The sequence below is a fragment of the Limanda limanda genome, chromosome 1, assembly GCF_963576545.1.
Source record: "Limanda limanda chromosome 1, fLimLim1.1, whole genome shotgun sequence".
In the NCBI taxonomy this organism is placed as follows: Eukaryota; Metazoa; Chordata; class Actinopteri; order Pleuronectiformes; family Pleuronectidae; genus Limanda; species Limanda limanda.
In genome coordinates, this window is record NC_083636.1 from 6,339,857 (window position 1) to 6,352,858 (window position 13,002).

Genomic DNA, 13,002 nt, shown 5'->3' on the forward strand with positions numbered 1-13,002 from the left:
ATATAAAACAACATTATATAAAAGGCTTGAAGGTAAACAGCATGATAATCCCTGTGTTTCACGTCACATTCCTCTGACCCTGGATCAGTGTTGACAGCTCAGACTCCATAATCCCTCCACACACGACCCGCCCCCCTGGTGACTGACAGCCGGCTCCTCCAATCAGACAGCGGGTTGACTCGTCTGGCCTCCTCCTCCTCCTCCTCCTCTCCTCCTCCTCCTCAGTCCCAGTCTGCTCCTCTCCTGTCCCGCTGCTCCGGCTCCAGTCTCTCCGGGGAAACAGCCATGGAAGGCGACAACATAATAATGCCCGTCTGACTCGGCGGAGGAGGCTTTTCAAGGTGAGTGAGTGGCGTCGAGCCCCGGGAGGAGAGAGGGCTCGTTAGCGGGCAGGAAGTTGTCCTGGTGGGGGGGAGAAAAAGTTTGTCCACCCGGGCAGGAGTGGGAGCAGAGGTGGTGGGGTGGGGGGGATTCACTCCCGCTGCTGGTTTACGTGTGAGTGACGTCGTTCACTGTTATTTGATGGGTCACATGCTCGAATTTAAGTTTGGAGCTTTTATTCTGGAAGTTGTTGGAAGACAGAAGCAGTACAAAAAAAATAAATCAAATATTATATTTATTTGATGTATTTTTTTACTTGATTTGAAGTTTGTTATGATAGTTCTATTCAATCAATATCTGTGGGATTTGATTTGTTTTTGTGGCATATTTATTGTGTAATTAGATACATTGTTGGTTTTCAAATTTAGTTTTGAAAATTGTTGGAAGATAACAGCTTCAAACAAGCAAACAAAAAATAAAATATCATTATCATTTGATGTTTTTTACTTGATTTAAAGTTTGTCATAAGAGAATCAATAACTGTGATTTTATTTGTTTTTGTGGCATTTAATATGTAATTAGTTAAATTGTTGGTGTTCAAATATAATTGTTATGACTTGAGAAACTTGGCTTGATTTAAAGTTGGTAATTTGAGTTTTATTAAATCAATATGTTGTCATATTGATGTGTTTTTGTGGCATTTAATGGAAAAGAGTTGTAAGTTGAATTGTTGGTGTTCAAATTAGATTTTAGAGCTTTTATTTTGGGAGTTGTAGCTGTAAACAAGCAAAAACAATCTTATATCATTATCACATATTACATTTTGCTGGATTTAAAGTTTGTTATGAGAGTTTTAATCAACCAATATGTGGGATGTGTTGGTTTGACACAGAGTATAAACTGTTAGTGTCACATGTTGCTTGCAGCTGTGTTTTGGGCTAAAATTTTGATTTAAGAGCTTTTATTTTGAAAGTTGTGTGAAAGCAGATGGTGCACACAAGCCAAAATCAAATAGTATTATTACCTTTGACATTAAGCTTGATTTAAAGTTTGTTATATTTCTTGTAATCAATCAATATGTGTGATTTTGATTTGATGTAATATCAAATGATTGTGATGGTTGTTGATGCTACATGTTGCTGTAGCTGTTTGAGCTTTTATTTTGAAATTTGTTGGAAGAAAGAAGCAGCACACAAGCAAACAATCAAATATTGTTTTTAGTAAAACACTTGGTATGAGTAACAGTTTGTTATTATTGTTATAATCAATTAATATGTGTGATTTGATGTTTTTTCTGGCATACTTGTTTTTTGAGCTGTATGAAACAATACACAACAATCAGCCACAACATAAATGTTATGTTAAATAATGTTTATGGGGATAATGAAGAAGTAAAGTAAAGATAGTAGAACGCTTTTCTTCTCTAGAACCCAAGCATAAAAACACACTGTAGCATATAAATGAATCACTGGAATCATGATAAGCACTTGTGGATGTGATACACAACACTGCTCTTCATCTTGCTCTTTCCTATTGTATATAATTGTGCACAATTTCAGGAAACAGTAAAGGTTAAACGTACTGCAAATAGTAACAACTACAGTATGCGCATACCCAGACAGAGACAGTGGGACGGGGTCTCTCTACAGATGTGCATTCCTCCAGCCAGCGCAGCCATCGCGCCTTTAAATAGAGCTCAACAGGAATGCAAACAGTCCAAGCAGAAAGATGAAGCCTCTCAGGGGTAGGAGAGGTGAGGACGGTGGTGGAAGGAGGCAGAGGGACGAAGCAGAAAGCTCTGTTGTGCAAAAGAACATCAGATATTTGCTTTTTCTTGAATGTCTCAGGCATCAAAATCTAAATTTTGGTTAATCTTGTGCTGTAACATCACTAATTTACAGCTTAAAGCCATCAGGAAAGACAAAGAGGTCATTTAGAGGAACGACTATACTGTTGGGACTTGCATCATAAGGTCGCACCTTGCATATAAGGGTTAGTGTTAGGTAACCTGATGTCAAAGTACGCTCGTGTTTATCAAACACACCGCCCACCCTGTGATGCCTTAAAAAGATGAGCTAGCGAAAGGCGAAATCAGCATTATTGGCTGAGTATGTTTACGCACACGAGGAATTCGAGTCACGGTCTGAACGTACTCCCACACAAGAATCATGTGTCAAGAAGACACAAGGGGATTTCGTCAAAACAAGGACAAACATAATGTAATGATGAGATACGTAATGTTGGGCAGAGCACTGAGGTCACTGAAGGCGATTTTAATTTGTTTTGTTCTCCTACTTTACTTTTGAATTGTTTATTTTTTTCAAATGGTCAGACAATGTCAAATCTGATATGAATCCGGGCCTGCGATCAGAGAGGATGTGATTGTCTTCATTACTGCAGAGCTGTATGTGAGTCTGTGTTAAAGCCAAAGTGAGTTAGTGAGATCCCCGGATCGCACTGTGTTTGTGGGTGTTTTCAAGTATCCAGCTGGAATCGTTTATGTAGAAACGTCAACACCAACGTAAAAGCATTTCTCCCCTATTTTTGTTTTTGTAGCGTATCATACTTAAAAAAGTTTTAGCATATTTTTCAAGGATCTGTGGTTCTTATCTATATTTGACTCCATGGCAGATTACAATCTGTTGCATTTAGTTGCTTGAAGTGTTGTTGGTCTGTTCAGCACTTAGACGTCATGGTCAGGTATCGGGTTGATTGGTGGTTGGCTGTGGTGACCATTTAAAATTATTTTGAAAAGAAAGAAGGACTCACTCACTCATCAACCAGTTTGTTCAGCCAGTTCTACAGAATTTATACATCCCAGATTTCCAGTGATCCTGCTTTTACTCACTATTTAGCTAATTTAACCTCATCAATTGAGTATATGCAGAGAGTTGGCGTTTTGTTGTTCCGTCCGTCCCAGCCAGAGTCATTAGAAGCTTTGTTTCCACAGCAGGAACAAAACCCATGTTGCTGTAGTGTTGCTTGATTTATTTTCCGTAATTGTTGTATAGTCTCCTGCATTACTACAACTTGGTGGACTGTTATAGCCTCAGTTGTTGATACGTCAGCAGGCAAATTTGACTTTTCTCTCATGGTTTATAGGCGTCAGGAGAAATGCAGGTGAATTACAGTCTGCAGGAACCTTATTTCCTTTAAAAGAGTTCCTGGGAATAAAAGTTCCAGGTACTTTAAATCATGGCAGACTCTGTGTTGAGAGAAGACAAACCTCTGGCCTCTCTCTGCCTCATCTCTTTTCAATTACAAGAGATTTTCCTGGATTTCACTTCAGACTCTGGGTGGCCTGATATAGTTTTATGCTCTTGTCTGTCACAGTCTTGCACTGTCAGCTCTTTTACTGGGTTTACAACTTTACGACAGTGAAACTAAAAGTACACAGCGAAGGACAAACTTCAGATACCTTGCTGTTTACCACTGGGGAGGTAGCGTGCGTACCCATGGATTAGAGTCTCTTTCTCTCCATATAAATAGAAGACTGGAGAGTATTTATGATTCACAAACATTGTGACCAAAAAGCTTGTAAAAATTTACAAATACACATTTGTAAAACATACAGAGAACAAATGAGGTAACACACGTATCCTAAAAAGGAAAGGGAAATCCAAGGTGCTCAGAAACGCCTTGTTTCATAGCTTCTGCAAAACTGATACGAGTTTTTTATTTTGTTCTTTCTCAGAAGTTTTCAAACATGAAATCTTCAGAAAAAACTAAATAGTGTTCACATTGAAACTTCATGTAAACTGCAGTGTTGACAAGGTGACGGTTTTACACTATGGTTCTGAGAAATATAAAGCAGAGTCTGGGGAGCTATATTTCAAAAAGTCTTCCCTATAACACATTTATTAAGAGAAAGTAGTCGGGACCAGCTTTTAGGTAATGAAATGATTAATCACATGAATGCGTAGAGGAATAATTATTAATCAGAGACAGGAATTAAAACTACACTGGCCCCATTGTTTCATAAAAAGCCGAATGTATTTTTAAGCAACTGACTAAACTGAGGTGTAGAATTGCGCTGCACAGCTGACTCACTGTCTTTTGTTCACTTTCTGTAGTGCAGCTCAGTTAAGCTCAAGTCACCTCCAAACACCTCAATCTACTCTGAGAGAGGTGCTGTTATTCAGCTGATTCCCTGCAGACAGCTCCCCCTGGCAGTCCGATCGCTGCACTCGCTCGGGCCAACAACCACAAGCGCACACACATCCACACAAAGTATGCAGCGTCTCCACTTAGACCTTGACACAGAGTCGTGCGTGCACATACACAGGCGCAAACCCAGACGATCCCATATGCATGCACATAGAGCTAAACCCAATCCAAGCCGCCATAGTCTCTTCTCCACACACTCATATTTCACTAGTCACACACACACAAGGCCCACGGCAATCAAGTTTAAATTAGAGAGAAGGCTGCTCCAAGAACTTGAGTGGTGCCTGCCAGGTCTGAGGCCATAACTGTTCTTGGTGTGTGTGTGGGTGTGTGAGAGGGAGAGAGAGACAGAAGGAGCCAGCTCTTGATATTAAACCAAATTCGAGGGGCCCAGATTGGGGTTTTTCTCCTCCTCTGTGCTGCTGTTCATGCACTTTGTCCCTGTGTGTTTTACTATTCCCTGCGCTCGAGGAGTTATTTCACGACTAGTCGCTGAGTTGCAAGTTATTTGAGTGCAACCTGGCTTCAATTTAATTTCTACCTCTGCCACGATTGTCCACTTTTGCTACAGTTCCCAGCAACAGCTCCAAGCCACAAGGTCAAGCCGCTTAAGTTTGGCTTGACCCTGTGGTTCGGAGCTGTGGCTTCTTCTGAGGGCGGCTGACCAGTTGGGAGATAGTGTGGCGATAGTGAAAGTGTGATATTTGTTGGCCAATATGTTTTTTTTCCATGGAAGAACATTTGTGGTGTGCTCCTCGAGCAGCTAAAGCCACTGTCACTGTTAACTCTGCCCGTTCCACAATAAACGTCTCCCTGTATGAATCCATGTTGAATCATGGCTGGATATGGCAGCGCTGCAAAGAAAGCCTCCTCGCTCTTTGATATACGGTGCTCGATGCCAAACATCTGAAGTTTGCTGCATCTGCTTCTGATAGAAAATCTGATTTCTGCCAGCGGACTCTATTTGTTACGATGGAAATATGTCAAAATGATCTGAGATCATCTGCATTTCATCTGTTAGCAGATGTAAGAGCATAATGTATGGCTATATAAGAGCACTAAAGAGCAAGCCATATCATGGAGGTTCACCATAATTTAAAGACTCCAGATAAATTAAATTTAAGAATGAAGTTATGTTATATGAAATGCCACATTAACATTGAAACAAACTGTGTGGATGCATGATTTATATTCACAGTAATCCTCCTATATGTATATCACTCTCTTAACAGCGGTTTTCCAACTCTGGCGACATAAATTACTTTAAACATTGCATTTCAAGACCAAACAAGGCATATTTTCTACTGGAGTTCCAAGGCGGAGACAGCAGTATTTGGGGTAATGGCGTATTTTCTGTCATCTTCTTTCCCGCCCGTGTACTTGTCGTGTCATCGTCGCAGCCGTGAGAGAGGAAGGAGAGTACCAAGTTTCAACCTACACCTAATGTGATGGATCAGTTTCTGAACTCATTGTTGTTCATTGTGTCCATTGATTTATAGAAGTTGGTCTTTTATTACAACCCTGCAAGGTTCGGTATCAGTTTACTAGATGGAAAACTTTACATACAGTATAAAGGAGGGTTAGTAAATGTCAGTGGTGATGAAGGCTGGTTTACACGCTCCTAGTTGACAGCAGCAGAGGACTGGCTGACGTTGACAGCTCCACTCTATCCTTATCACTCATCGGGATGAATAACTGTGGACTTAATAACCACATGCACTCTCCAAAAGTTCCAGGAAATAAAAATGTTAAAGACTGTACTTCCTTCCCATGTAAATGTGCTTTATGATTCTCTGGACCTCTCACTGAGCTCCACTGCAGGAACCAACCGCATTTTTATCAACTGGCCGCAGACACAGTTAGAATTTGTTTTCATTTTGAGTGTCATGTTTGACTGTGACCAACGTAACTTCATATTATTTCAGAAATGACCATTTTCATAACAAATGTGCAGATGGTGCTGATTTCTAGCGACTGTACCACCCTGTTCACTGTAGTGTAAACTGTGGATATACAGCTAACTGGATTAAACTCTTAGTTTGTGTTGGAATAAAAACACTGATTGCTTTTATACAAAACTCTGCCTCTAAATCGCAGGTGGTGCCAAACCAGTGTGAAGAATACTGAGGATTGATTTACAAGCTGCTGTAGCAAAAAAAAAAAAAGCATGAGCCATTTGGCTGCTCTATGTTGACTCCCTCCCTGCAGGTGTTCATATTTACCGTCACTGCCATCCCCCCAAATGCTCTCGTTTTGAACCCGATGCCTGAAGTGAAGTAAAGCGTTTTTTCCCGTCAGCTAAGCACATTGATCCACCATCTTGTTATTTGAAGAGGTTCATTAATGCAGACTCACTGTTACATCTCAGTAGGGTTTTATTTGCAGAGGCAGCGATGAGATCCCAGAGTAAAGGTAAAGAAGAGACAAGGAGCTCTTATTTTTTGACTTGCAGTTGTTTTATGTCTGTCTCATTACAAAAAAAGCCTGTAGTGGATTTATTTTGGGTGTATATGGACTTTAGTGCCAAAATAAGTATTCTGCAATACAAAAGACATCAATCTGTATTCCCTTAAGTGTGGCTTGTAGGCAGCTTTTTCTAGCTTTTGACTCCTGCAGCGCTGGCAGTCAGCCAAAGAGGTGACAGCATGGTTATACCTTTGGAACTGTGGATCATTCAATTGTAGGATCTTTACGAGCTACTCTGATTTTATTGGATGGACTTATTGGCTCTATAATGAATGATGCAGGTTCTGATTCCGCGTAGAGTTAATATTTGACATGAATATAGATATTTTTGTAATTGGTTGTACTGAATAACACACTTCACATATGTGTTGTAAAAGGGGAAGAGTCCGTTTTGAATGTGGTGGACCTTTTCAGATTTGCATGATTTGCATGCGTGTATCCTTTGTAAAAAAAATATTTTCTTTAGAATAGAACTGAGCTGAATCGGTTGATTATGACAAGGTAAGGAAAGGTATTCTCTCCTAAATCCAAGTTTAACATCTGGACGTAACAACTAAATTTTATGACATCAAAACTATTTTGTGTAAAGGAATGTTTCCTTCTTTAGGTCATCAGGTTGTATTCGTCAATGTTTCCACAGCAATTGTTTGTTGTGTGCTTGAGGAATAGCTTTGACCTCACTGATAGAGTCAGTCAGGCCCGGCTCCCAATAACAGTTTCCCTAGCAGCCGGGTTATAAAGATATGGTATGCCGAGCCTCCGGATCAAGGCTGTGAACAGTCATAACACAGGGGCCCTTCCACTCTGGGATTTCCATCGGGAAAGTATTGCATGAATTACACAGCAGGATTTAGGTGCGTGATTTATTGTTACCTAGGGGAATCCTAACACATGTATTGGTATGTCCAGAAGTCCCATGAAGAATACCCGTATTTGGAACTCTAGTACATTCTGTATGGGTTAAAATACTTAAGAATTTAATGGCATTACCCAGTGTATTGCTCATCTCTTTTCCCCTTGATGACTAGAACTTCAATAAAGATTTCTGTGTAAGACATCTGGCATCTAGTGAATCTTCCATCAGGAGTAAACATGCTCCATCACACTCTGGAGGCCAATCATGGTCCACAGTGTTGGTGATATGGAAACTTGAAACTTGTAGAACTAATACACCGAGAACAAATGAGTCAGTGGAAAATGACGGGCTTGTATCCAATTAATTAGTACATATTGGTGTATTCATAGATAATGTACTTTTGAATTTTATAAACAGGTTTATATAACTTTTTTGTGAACAATCAAATAGGAATTATTTTGAATTGCTATATTTCTTTCTCCTTTTTACTTAAATTTTGTCTTTAAAGAAGTGTTAATCATTATATAACATGATGGTCAAAATAAATCTTCCTCTCCTTTAGATTTTGGGTAAGTTTCTATACAATGGAGCTTGTTTTTTATCTTGTTCTTCTTTTTAACCCTGATGCATCCAATTGTGTTGATAGAGTGCAGACCCTTAGAGTAAGAATCCAGAAGGCGAAGAATTCCGATGGTTGGCACTCCTCCTATTAACTCTTTTATGTAGCTCAAGACAAGAGTTGCAGAAAAAAGGGCTGAAATGCAAAGTTCGGTGGTCTTAAAGATTTAGAGGCCACCCTTTGTTTTGAAAATGTGACGACTCACCACTTGGGTAGAATCTTCATTTTAGGGCCTGTGAGTGTGAGAGAAGCATGTGAAGCAGCTAGGAGCGTTTCTCTGGACCACGTTGTGTTCAAGTGTTTCCGTTGCAACCCGGCGACTATTTTTTCCTGGACTGATCATACATAATTGATACACCTGTCTGTTTGAATTATGTGAGAGTCAGTTAAGATGGAGCAAAAATTGTCATGGGCTAGCAGTGTGTGTGTGTGTGTGTGTGTGTGTGTGTGTGTGTGTGTGTGTGTGTGTGTGTGTGTGTGATGACATAACAGTGTTGGAATGTCAACAGAGAATAAGTATGAACCTGCTCCAACTTCTACCACACATTGCCTCCTTTCTTCTCTTTCTCCTCTTCTCTCCTTTCAGTTTTGTTTCTCCCTCGCTCCCTTGCTCACTCCTAACCCATCCTCTTTCTCCTCACTGCCTCCCTCTTTATTGTTTTACTGGCTCTTTGTCAATCTTACCCCCCCGACTGCCTTTCACCCCTGCTTCTGCTGTGTTTGTTGTCTTCATGGAGCGTTAGCAGCCTTAAAAGGAATCCAAATGTGTGTTATCGAGCATAGTAATCGTATCTGATCTGGCAGCCAGGTGGCACAAACAAATGAGAATGAAGCCAAGATTATACGAGCAATGTCTCTAAGGGTACGGACCCTTCACAATGCAGGTGAAGTGGCAAAATGGATGTTTGGACAAGATGAGATTTGATTTAGTTTATTTCTCATAAAGTATTGTTAGTTGGCTAGTGTCAAGACTATCGTATGTCATGACACTTCAAATGTGGATATACAATTCTGGAGGAGTGGAACTATAGCTTTTCTTTGTGCAGTTAGATCTGTCAGTTCATGTAGTGTAGATGCATAGATTCAATTATAGCCCCTGTGGTGCCCTTAAGAAACCTGGTGGTGCAACATGTTGGACTCCGTAGATGTAGAAATAAAGGGCCCATTCTAGGGTTATGAAAAGGGAATGATTCGTGTAGTTTCAGGTGGTGTAACACAAATTAAAACATAATAATGAATTATTTATTCCATGTCTGCTGATAGATCCCCCAAAAATGTGTCTACATTTCAAGAACTTCTTCCAATGTTCTTGGGCGTTGGAATTGCAATCAATGCATAAAAAGTAATTAAGAACTATTTGTCTTTTCTAAGTAAATTGTCATCATTATGAACAGGACGGCTGATTACGATTGATCTGAATCATGTCTGTGCACACATGCTCACTAGATCACATTGTACCAACACAGTTGATGGGAGTTGGCTGAATATGGCATCATCTACCAACTGTGTGGAAATTCTTGTGCCAAACCCAATATTCTTTTGAAGACTGTTTTATGGCCTGGGTTTAGGGTTGGTTGCAGTGAGTCAAGCAGGCAGCGTTGACATCAGTGCATTACAAAAACACTGCTCACCCAGTGCTAGAAAACAATGTTTGGCAAGAAGATCTGCTGTTTCATTCTTGAATGGATTTATACGGGAAATTGTCCTTAGCCGTTGGTTTATTTTTCCAATTGCATGGTGTTGAACAGGTTGTTTATATTTGAGAGTCAAGAGATATGGATGCACGAAGATGTGCAACCACTAGAACTGTTCTTGTGCTATTTTTTCGAGGCAGAGTAGGAGAAGCAACCAGCTCTCTAGTTAACTGACGGCCTGGCATCTTCTCGAGGTTGAAGAACCAAACTTTTTGCGGTTGGAAACAAACTGCAGCTTTCGGCCAATGCACTATTCTTGCGCTGACCTGGATTCAGCTGCTAAATGATGAAAATACTGTGCATGAGACAAAATGTTGGATCGGATGACACATTACAAAACAGTGGTGAGGAGAAACATGGCCTCTGTAACCTTAGATAAGAATACTTGATGACCAAGAAGACTCCGTTTAGTGAAATGATGTTAAGAAGGAGGGTTTTCCCTGAGTCAACATTGTGTTAGATAACATTACAGTTGGCGGCTGCAGCAGCGTAGCGGAGACCATGTCCTGCCTTGTTGATGCATTGTCACACTTTGATCTGATCATTCTGCAAGTGAATTTGTGTACTTAAAATCCACATGTCGCCGGATGCTCCTAATAGAGCTTATATCAGTATTTTTTGTCCAATCAGTAAAGACAAGATAATTGAAACGTCTATCAATCGATTCCACTCCCTTGCTGGGCTCAGAAGTGGTGTTTTTCTCGGTTCCATCATACTGTGCGTGCCTCTAGATTAGGAGAGTGACCACAGAAAACGTTTAAATGTGGACAGAGGAAGCAACATTGAAACTGTTAGGCGGTCTGGAGAGCATGGCGTGGGAGGAGTACACAAAATTCTCTAGTGACATTGAACAAATGGACGTGGACAGTTTCTGGATATCATGAAGACATTGTTATTCTAGGAAAGATTGTTGAGATACCTCAATACCAAACCATTGGGTGATACCTTAAAAGGGTTATTTGGGGCTTTGGAATACGACCAAAATCCTATATAGTGATAGGGACTATTCCATAAACCTGATATTGATGCACACTCCAACCTCTCGAAGGGTATATTTGTCCATGTGTCTGCAGATGTAAATTGAGACGAGAGCCATTATCGCTAAAACACATCTTTAGGACAATGTGCAGCGGGCCGGGCAGAAGTCCAAGTCTGGAGTTTGTTTGGAGATCTCAACTTACTCATCTGCCGACTCTCTCCGCCCTGTTTGACATGATTCTAAGGGTTGATGGTAAAATCGGTTGGTTGTGCTTAAGATTTCAGTTTTCATATCAGACTCTCTTTTGGTTAAAAGCTCCTCTGTTTGCCTTGGCATGTCGGAAATACACTCATCTCTATTTGTTTGTCTTTATTTTAATTTCCTTCCTCTATCCGTGCCTTGTTTGGAAATGTAAATAACCAACCAAAGGATGAAAAATATTTCATTGTAACTAGTCTGTGTTTTTATACATTTTTGCCCACTTGGGACCAATAAAGTTATTGATTGATTGTCAAAAGATGGAAATCTTCTTATCAAGTCACTGATTTTGTAACATTATAAACATTAAATTTGGTTCAGGTTGTTCGTCAGATGCCGTAAAACTAGTGAGATCATGCAGATATTATTCTTCTATTATTCTGGTTTGACAGATTTTAACTCTGAAAAGGTTCCTCCCTCCTAGCGCTGCCTTTGATCTTACACAGGCTTTTGAGTCTATGTCCTCGATCACTCCAGACACACACACAAACACACACAGTGACTCAAAATCAACAAACTTTGAAACCAAGTCATGCCGGCACACCGTATCTCCTGTTATATCTCAAGCAAACTGGTCGGACAGTTGTTTGTGAGCCAGGAAGCAAACACTTCTCTTTAATTGTAACGGATTTATTCAGACTGAAGTTTGATTCTGCTTCCAGCAAATAATTGACAATAATTAGGTTGTTGTTGATATTTTTTCCGCCTTTTCATGGATCAAACTTTAACCCACTTACCCTGCTGCTTTAGTTCACATAGAGTGTGTTTGCTCTGCGGTCTGGTTCTGTTTGAATAGTCTCTAGAATCTCAGGTGAACAGTGCAGATGAGCTTTATGAGTATTGGCTTTAGCCTGCCATGTATAAGATCTGTTTGCCCCTCTGTCTGCCTTGGCTGAATAGTCCTACTGTAGATCCTTCTGTGTACACTGCAGCTCCAGTGTGTGTGTTTGTGTGTGTGTGTGTGTTTGCCCAGCATACAGTATATGGGGGCTTTTTGCTTTACTGTGTGATCTTCTTGCCTGATCCCGTCTCTGAGATTTTGCCTCCGCTTGGCAGGAAAACTATGCCGCCTAAAGTATTTTTGCCTTTTGCCTTTTATTTTTTGTTTTTCCAAGGTTTATAGTGGATGTTCAGAATGATATGTGGTAACCCATCTGTGCTGCCTTCTATATAATTTTTTCTAGGGAAACATCTGTGTTGCTTGGTGAGTTTGTGCCACAAAATGTGGAAGGCAGTAGGAATAAACCGGACTGTGACACAATTAAAGAAAACAGTGTTTGTTTGTCCTTGGTCTGTCTTTTTAGGTTTCTGCCAATTTACAAGAAATCAGACATTCTTTCAAAAAATGTTCTCCATTTTTCTCTTCGTATTTAATTGTGTGGGCAGGTTTCCAAATATCTTACCAAAGGTTTTTTGGTCTGTGCTGTAAAGAATGATAAGACTTTTATTTTTATGATGATTTGTCGATAACCGGTGTTTCCATTCACTGTAGCCTCCTCTTTATTGCTCTGTTTATTTATTTATCGTACATCTCCTTCTTTCCTGTCACTATCCTTGTTCCCTCCCTCCTTCATTCCCCTCTCTCTCTCTCAATTTCACTCCATTCTTAAATCTGCAATCAATTTCCTAAATCAAATACAAT

The 13,002-nt window shown here is 40.1% G+C and overlaps 1 protein-coding gene across 2 annotated transcripts in view; it reads left to right on the forward strand.

The window, feature by feature from the left end:
• The first annotated feature begins 233 nt into the window (after positions 1-233).
• The window catches only part of il11ra (interleukin 11 receptor subunit alpha), a 42,463-nt gene continuing 29,694 nt past the window's right edge, over positions 234-13,002 (forward strand). For both annotated transcript variants that reach the window (XM_061069758.1, XM_061069764.1), the window contains exon 1: positions 234-341. The gene's annotated coding sequence lies outside the window, so the exon portion shown is untranslated. The remainder of the gene's footprint in view (positions 342-13,002) is intronic.